This window comes from Leptinotarsa decemlineata, unplaced genomic scaffold, assembly GCF_025532065.1.
Source record: "Leptinotarsa decemlineata unplaced genomic scaffold, Ldec_3_MD MMD2_tig00026361_RagTag_RagTag, whole genome shotgun sequence".
NCBI lineage: Eukaryota > Metazoa > Arthropoda > Insecta > Coleoptera > Chrysomelidae > Leptinotarsa > Leptinotarsa decemlineata.
In genome coordinates, this window is record NW_027412704.1 from 7,065,977 (window position 1) to 7,075,088 (window position 9,112).

The window sequence follows — 9,112 nt, forward strand, 5'->3', positions numbered from 1 at the left end:
TCAGGGTTTCCTTCGACCGACTTATATGAAGAATAAAATAGTTTAGAAAAACGGTGTGGTACAATCTAGAACTGAGAAATTTGAATTACATTTGTTCATGTGTTTCAATTTTTGTATAACTGTGTGATACCCACGTCAAAACGCCTTTAGATAACATGCTTTTTATACATGAATAATAATTCGAAGTCATTTCCATAGAGTCTTTTCGTTTATAAAAAAGGAAATTGAACGCAAATATTTCTCACAAAACGTTGGTATTTCGAGCCAGATTATGGTACAAAGATTTGTTCGTTTTAGAGGATTAAATTCCAAGTAACCGATTATCACAGAAATAGCAATTGCAGCGCTAGCCATTGCCAGGCAAAAAGATAGCGGCGGTTTAAGAAGGCAGATAATGGTTGACTTTTTTTCTGTGAAATCATTCTTTCATACTTTTACATCGAGTTTTTTTCTCTATTTGTATCATTCAATGGAATATTTATGGTCGGTAACCAATTTTTTTCAATACCGGAAAATTCACTAACTAAATATGCTGAACAGCTGAAACTGTAATCATACATTCGAAACGAGTGTAACAACATGAAGAAATGAGAAAATCACTTATTCATCTTATTTTTTGAACAATTCACGAACATTTTCAATGTCAAGTCTACGAAATCGAACATTATTTGGCAACTGTTTCATTAACACCAGATTTATTGCAGAAGTCATCACTTGAATAATAGTTCATTTCACCTCATATATGAGTGCATACTGATTAACGGAAAAACAGATTTTCAACATATTTTTTAAACATACATATCCAAAATGACCATACCGATGTAGAGAGGTTTATTGAATAGTAGGTCTCACTTTCTCATTGCGATAGCTATTGGATTGTCATCGAAAATGATGGAACTGTAGAAATTTGCGCCAAATCAGCCTTGCATTTTGTACCAATTCTACCATCTGATCCTTCGTTATATTTTCAATGGTTTTTCCGAACATTACATTGTTACCTATTTAATTCAATGTAGGGCTGTAACCACGCTGACACATTGTGGACTGTGGTGAAGAAGGATTGTATAAGTAATCAGTAGAGTTCAACGTAGTTATTGTACAGGATGTTTATCAATTTTTGGAGTTTTGAATTTGGTGAAATTCGGCGTTCGCAACACATCGGGATTTCTAACTGTTGAACTTGTTCTCGGAAACCTCAAACATACTTACTTTCATCAAATTACACAGGTCAACAGTGTTTTTGTCACATGAACTTTGTGATGTGTTTTGTTTATGTTGGCCTACCCCCATTATAAATATATGATAATTTTATTTCAATCACATCCAGTTTTTTGCCACAGCTATATATTCATTTCTGACCTAATAAACGTCATATATCTGGGCTTTATAGCTATTGCATCAGCTAAAATACATTTTATTTTCGTTAGGTACATAGCAAATATGCAACGAAAGTATTCTACTAACCCTGACAGTTTTGTTATGTGTATGAAGAATCAGCTTTTACATTCCTGCGTCGAAATTTCACCCCATTAATTGAACAGTGCTTTCAAGAATATTTTGGATTTACTGTGCAGCATCAAGATACATTCTGGGTCCCAGATAAATGTTGTGTAACGTGTGTGAGACTCCTAATAAGTTGGGCTTTTATTTGGGTCAAACAAAAATAAAAGGCATTACAACGAAGGCCAAACATACTATCCAGTATCCAAACTTGTCTTCGGCCAACAGACCCATCCTACATAGTGCCGAACTTCTTGTGCCGAAGCCTCCAAATCGACCAGAAAGTCGGGATTCCAGTCCGGCAGAACTTGTTCGCATGAGGAATATGAAGATAGTGACCCAAGTTATGAACCGCAAACTTCAAAAGAACCGCACTTATTGACACAAGGTGATTTAAACGATTTAATACGTGGTTTGAATTTGTCTAAATGAACAGGCTGAGCTTTTGGGGTCTTGGTTGAAGGACTGGAATTTACTTTCTCCTTATACAAAAGTTTCTTATTTTCGACATTGTGACGATGAAATAAAATATTACTTTCCCAAAGTCCATTGTAATAATATTTATGCTGTGATGAATTTATTGAATTTTAAATATAATCCAAGTCACTGGCGACTGTTCATTGACTCCTCAAAAGTGGTTTGAAAGCAGTGTTGCTGCAAAACAAAAACGAACTCTCTTCAGTGCCGGTGGCTCATGTTTCTGATATGAAAGAAACTTATGAAAATATGAGATTTCTTCTTGAAAAAATTAAATACAGTGAACACGCTTGGAAATTTTGTGGCAATTTAAAAGTTATTTATTATTGGCTTGGACTATATGTTGATTATACAAAATTTTGCTATTTCATTTGCGAATGGGACAGCAGAGACAGTAAAAGTCATTAATAAAATAAAATATGGCTCAAGCGTGAGTAACTTACTCCAGGCCGTAAAAATGTTGAAAATAAGCCTTTAGTGAACCCTGATGACATACTTTTACCACCGTTGCACTTGGTTTGATGAAAAATTTGTAAAAGCTATGCGCAAATATACCAGTGTGCTTTTATATCTGAAAGAGAAATTCTCCAAACTCATCAATGCGAAAATTGAAGGAAAATATTTGTAGGCTAACAAATACCACAAATTATGAGGGATAAGATTTCTGAAGGAGAACTAAATGATCAGAAAAAATCGCCTGGAAATGTTTTGTGAGTTGTTCAAAATTTCCGAGGAAATCATGAAGCGGAAAATAGAAAAACTTAATAGAGGAATTATTAATATCAGATAAAGCTTTGGAGTGTAATGTGTCCTAAAAAATACATGTATGCTTGACTTTCGTCTAGATTTGGGTGCTGTAAGTGACGAACAAGGGAAGAGATTCCATCAGGACATTTACTTGATAGATAAGCGTTATCAGTGGAAATGGAGCCCAGGAATGCTAGCAGATTATTGTTGGAAACTCAAGAGGGACCTACCAGAAAACAAATATTCAGGAAAGTGATAAATATTTATTGTACGGTAAGTAATAATTTCTCTGAGTATAGTTGATTTTTGTAATTTTCACCAAAAAATATGCTTTGAGGTTAAGACAAAAACCTGTTGTGCCATTTTTTCTCATTGATACAATATTGGTTAGTGACCCTACTAGATTTAAAGTTTGATATGTTTTCATGTGACAAAGACCAGTTGAAATTTTGTTGACCAGTGTTATTTTAATTATTATTATGTTTCCTTCAAGAGTAAGGTGTGCCAGCCCTGACAATAAGAAATAACGGTAGATCAGTTACACTTCTCATACATATACCATTACTGTTGCTTCATAGCAGTTATTATAGGAGTAATAGACTCTTCATTTTTCAAACACATTTATCAATGTGAAAGTAAATTGGAGTTGTGGTTTCCTTTCCATCATCTATTCAAAAATATGGTATATTATTAACACGTTTTGTAAACATGGAATTATTGTGATTTATTAAGGATTTTCTTTTACTTATTTCCAACACTTTCAGCAGGAAAGAAAAGAGGGCAAAATATATGTCAGAATGTTTCTCATTGGAAGTCGAAGGCTCGGACTTCCGTTATCATACAATTTTAGCAGATTTGAGACCTAACAATAATGAATGGAGAACTATGTGACTGAAATATTCCAACGAACTGAAAAATATTCAAGTGAATTAATATGAAGCAATTGTGAATCAAAATATTCAGTAGACAACCAAATAATTGTGGTAGATATAAAACTAAGAACACTACAAGTCTAGAGAAATAAGAAAAAACATCAATGCTGGAAAATTTCACGAATTGTTAAAGCGAAACAATGTTTGACAACCTGTTATTTTTTATTACCGTATTGCATGAGGAGGTTGCAGCTCAGAATATTTGAGACTGAAATAATCTGTTTCAGACAGAGCGTATAAGAAACTACACACCGTGTGACAAGCCTCCTGGTTTTGTAACAATCATGTATAATTAATTATAATTTAATGATGCTTGCGTTAAACTCAACATTGCCTTGGTAGGCCTTAATAGATTACACGGTAATACAGACACCAAATACGGTATTTTGTTACATTTAATTCATTTACGGTTTCAGAAACTGTCAATTGATAGAAACCAACATAATTAGGGAAAACCAATCCTTACTTATATAGGTGTGGAAATACTCACTCTTGAAAATTAAATCCCGTGAGCCAACAATTATAACATATGTAAGGCCCTCGCCTTACATTAAGTGAGTAGTCAACTAGATAACTGGGTAATTAAAGATGAGAAGTAAACATTTCTTATTCGGATGTACAAGCACTGCTAGAAAATCCTTCAAACGCCCCAAAACAGTTCCTGTGCAAAAGTTGTGATTTACATTGCACATTTTTCTTTTGAAAGGAAGATCTCATGAAGTTTTTATACAAGAAAAAAGGAAATGATGTGGAAAACACATTTTCCACCCAAAATATTTGAAAAAAAATAAAATATGTTTTTCCGTTAACTAGTCGTCGCACCCCTACAAACGACAACCCTCAGAAGTCAAAACTTGTGCGAGCTAAGGACTAACGAGGTCTGACCTTTAAAGGTGTGACTCCTAATAGAAAATGGTGTATCAAAAATTCCAATATTTTGATGAATGATGCTGATTTAGAAATTTTACGTTGATGCATAATTATTTTCCATATCGAAAAGAAGAGAGCTTTTACGCTTTGGGAAATTCATGAAACTATATTCCGAGATATTGACCATTAGGGTAGCAGCGATTCTTTGTAAAAATAAATTCATAAACTTGAATTTCAATGGATTTGTACTGCAAAATTCGCGATGGAGTTCTGAGTTGAGCAAAAATTTGAGGTTGCGGAAGACGACTTTGATTTGTTTGATATTGACGATGATTTCATGAAAAAAGAAAAATAATGTTTCTGTCAAACTTTTTGTGATTTCGTTAACTATTTTGTTTGCGTTCACCTGTTATCTGTATCTATCAAAATTCGAATTATATCTTGATAAATTCCTCATCAAATGAGCTCACTGAGATTAGTACTTTCATTTCGAATCGCCCTCTTTACAGCCTTATGCATATTTAAAGACGTAATATTCAGATCATTATATTATCCTTTTGTTGTAAAATGTATTTCCATAATTTCTATACTGGAAACCATGCAATTTGCGGGCAGGATATCCGTGATAAACCAAGATACATAAAAAGTGTAACAATAAATCATTACTTTAACAGATTGAATTTCGCTTGGAAACAGTAACGCTGAGTTCTGTTCATTATGCTACCATGTTATAGGTTTCGAAGTAACATACAAATATTTTCGTGTTTGGTAAAAGGTATCATATTTGAGTCATATTTAGTCAACATAAATATTTTCATACAACGCGGAGTTCAAAATTATAACAGGTAGGGATAATATGGTGAAAAATATAATTTTTTTCATTACCAATTAGGTATTATTCAGTATTTGATTAGCGAAAACCTATAGGATCCCGGATGGTAGAAAAACTAATGTTTTCATAGTCTCATGAGCAACTTTTCATTGAATAAATTCGTTCATTTCCAGAACCGGTTCTTTCTGTTTGAAATATGTTTTTCCATCAAGCAGCTGCCGAAAAAACAAGAATAACAAAGAATAACTCAATATACGATATAAAATTGTTGATAACAATAATACAACTTGATTAGTGAAATTTTGAACCTCTACCAGAAAAAAATGTTCGTAAAATGATGTTTCGAAAGAACACATCATGAATTTACTAAATTCAATATAATTCATGATGAAATCCAGCAAATATACAGTGCATTTTTTAAGTCACCCTTGAAGTAAAATTGACAGATGAAAGTTTCAAGTTGGCGACTGGACGCCATCTGGGAACAAAATATTGACACTTTTTGAAGCTCCTGACAAATGCTTCACAACTCTTGAATATAATGTCAATATCTTCAACTACTACAAAATGGCGAAAATTTTAATAATTGCCTGAATACATTGACATTTAACTACATGAGGTAATATGAGGTAATAAGCACCGTTAATAAAAATCCTTTAAATTGTTTCTTCCAATGGACGAGAATTGACCATTTTAGAGATTGTTGACGTGGTACCATTCTAATAGTGAAACCGAAAACTAAATGAGAATAATGATGTTCATTGACGAACTCATATTTTTTGTCGTTTTTATAAACAAAAAATAACTCAACAAACCTTATTAGGTTGTTGGCTTGCCCTATGACAGATAAAAAGGAATATTTCTAGAAATATCGATATTAATGTGTTTGTCTTCAGGAGATTATTAAATGTTCCGCCATTTTGTAGTAGGTGAAGATATTGACTTCATATTCTAGAGTTATGAAGTATTCGTCAGGATATTCGAAATGATGTGTCACAAGACCCCCCTTTCTATTCAATTTTTTTTTCTCTGATGGCTTCCAGTCGCCATCTTGAAAGTTTCATCTATCAATTTCACTTCAATATTAAGTATTCATGTATCAATTTCATTATATCAAATTTCAATTTTTTGAGTGACCCCTTCAAAAAATAAAAGGGGGGCCATTAAAGAAATGCACTGTATTTCAAATAAATCGAAATAGAAAATTCAAATAATAATCATTTTTCTCTCTGTCATATTTACATTGAAAATATTACGAGCATTCTTATGTCTGTTATTTTATTATACTGTGTACTCCCTATAAATAGTCCCTATTTATTGTTTCTTGGGATAATAAATAGAATTGAATTGAATTCAAAAAGTGAAAACATCCATTTCAACCTGAACAAATTTAATATTTTTATACAGAACGAAATTGCTCCACTACACAGGAACGTCGAATTCTATCGTGAATATAAAACTGCAAAAAACTCACGACAAAAACCAACCATGTTTTGAAAAATTTAAAAAATTTGTATCTCGGAAATGAATGATTTTTCGATAAAAATTTTACAGGAAAAAGTTGTTTATTTTGACGGAATCCACACATACTTAGTTTTTGTAATGTTCCCAGCAACTTCACTTAGCGCCCTAGGGTGTAAGTAATATGAATTGATATAGAAAGTTGTGAATAATAATAATAATAATTATTTATTCTCCAGAAGGACAATACAAGTATTGTATAGGAGTAGTTGTTCATCTCAAATTAACAGAACATGATAACATTCAATTAAATTATATATAACAAAACAGTGAATTTGCATATATTATAGTCGTTCATCTATAGTAGAGAATAATTGTGTAACACATATACAGGGTGTCCCTGGACTTCCTCTTTTCCTCTCGGGAATGTACAGATGGGGTCAAAATATCACCAGTACTTCATATAACTTTTTTTCCTAAAAGTCTTCGTAACCAAGTTACGGGCCCTCGAAGTTACAAAATGAAAAATGTTTTTCTTTGACAACTTTTCAAGTGAATATTCAAAATCATCCAAATTTTGGCAATTGACTAAACAAATGAATTCCGTCGATGAGCTTTCATGCAGGAGTCAGTTGTTTTGCTACAAAGTCAGGAACGGACTACCCCCGATGGTCCACACCCCAAAACTTTGAAATGACAGATATTTTTCAATATTTTTCAACAAAATAAGGTTACTTGAACAATTTTATGAATAAAAGTACTCGTGTGGAAAGTCGATCGGAGCAACGAGTCTTGATAAAAATGTAGTTCTACTCGACGACATCAAACCCGCTCGTCCACCATTATTTGAAATGAATAATTATCAAAGCAGAAATAATAATAATAACGTTAATTCAACAACATTTATAACAGGAATAATACAAAGTATGCTAAAATGAAGTCGTAAACAAAAAGTACAGTACCTATATGGAAGTTTAAGTCACAATTGTGATAGCAGATATTTTTTCAAAAGAAATATCAAGTTCTGTAGATTCGTGGTGTTTTTAAACTAACAAGCTACTCTACTATGAAATATCGAATTCATTCCATATTTTGTATGTACATAATACGTGTGGAATAATCACGTTTCGTGTTGATCAGTTATCTGAATCTCATGAAACTCAACATTCGAATGTTTCAAATTCTTCTTCACAGCTAAACTGTTGAGGAGTTTCACTGATAATTATAATTTTATGGGAGAAATTCTTTAACACGAATCTAAATTTAGCTGAAAAAACGCACATCGGAAAAAATATTTACTATACTAATAAAAAGCAAACGAATGAACTACAAAAACGGCTGCACGATGATCAGGTGAAAAATATCCAGGGAATAATTATGTTCCATTTCTTTCACAGATGTTGACAAAAAAACCTTTTAGAAAGTTTTGATAAAAAATGAGAAACTGGAATGCGATTTTGTTTTGTTGAGTGGTGCGTTGTCATATAACTATCATTGTATTGTCAATATTCTATAGGATATTTTGAATTTTTTTGATATGGCCGAACAGTTTACATTCAATGAATATGCAGATATGCATGTATTTTATGGACGAGCATTTTGTAATGCAGCAGAAGCTCGTCGTCTGTATTCCGAGCATTTTCCCAATCGAACGGTACCGTCAAGAGAAACATTCGAGCGTGTCGATCGCAGCTTGAGGGAGACAGGTATGTAATAATTGATAATTAATTTAAGCACGTTGTTTTATTTCGATATTATTGTAGGTACAGTTTTGCCAAAACGAGGTGGTGAGGGCGCTCCTAGGACTGTACGTACGTACGTACGTACGTTGTATTAGAGGAAAATATTTTGGAAGCCGTCGCTGATGATCCTTCAATGAGCATCAGAAATCTATCAGAACAGTTCCATACATCCAAGTCCACTATTCATAGAATAATTAGGGAACAATTGCTCCACCCATTTCACATCCAGAAGGTACATGCCATGACACCTCAAGATTTTCCAGCACGACTGGAATATGCCAATTGGTTCATGGATAGGCAAAGAGAGGATATGACTTTTATTAATCGAGTTTTATTCACTGATGAAGCAGGTTTCAGTAGAGATGGAGTTATCAACTCTCATAATCTCCATATAAGGGCCGAAGAAAATCCCCATGGGATATTGCAAACCAAACACCAACGGAAATTCAACGTGAATGTTTGGGCTGGTATTATAAGAAACCATCTTATATAACCATTCGTTCTACAGGACCGATTGAATGGAGAACGTTATTTGGAGTTCATTCAGAACG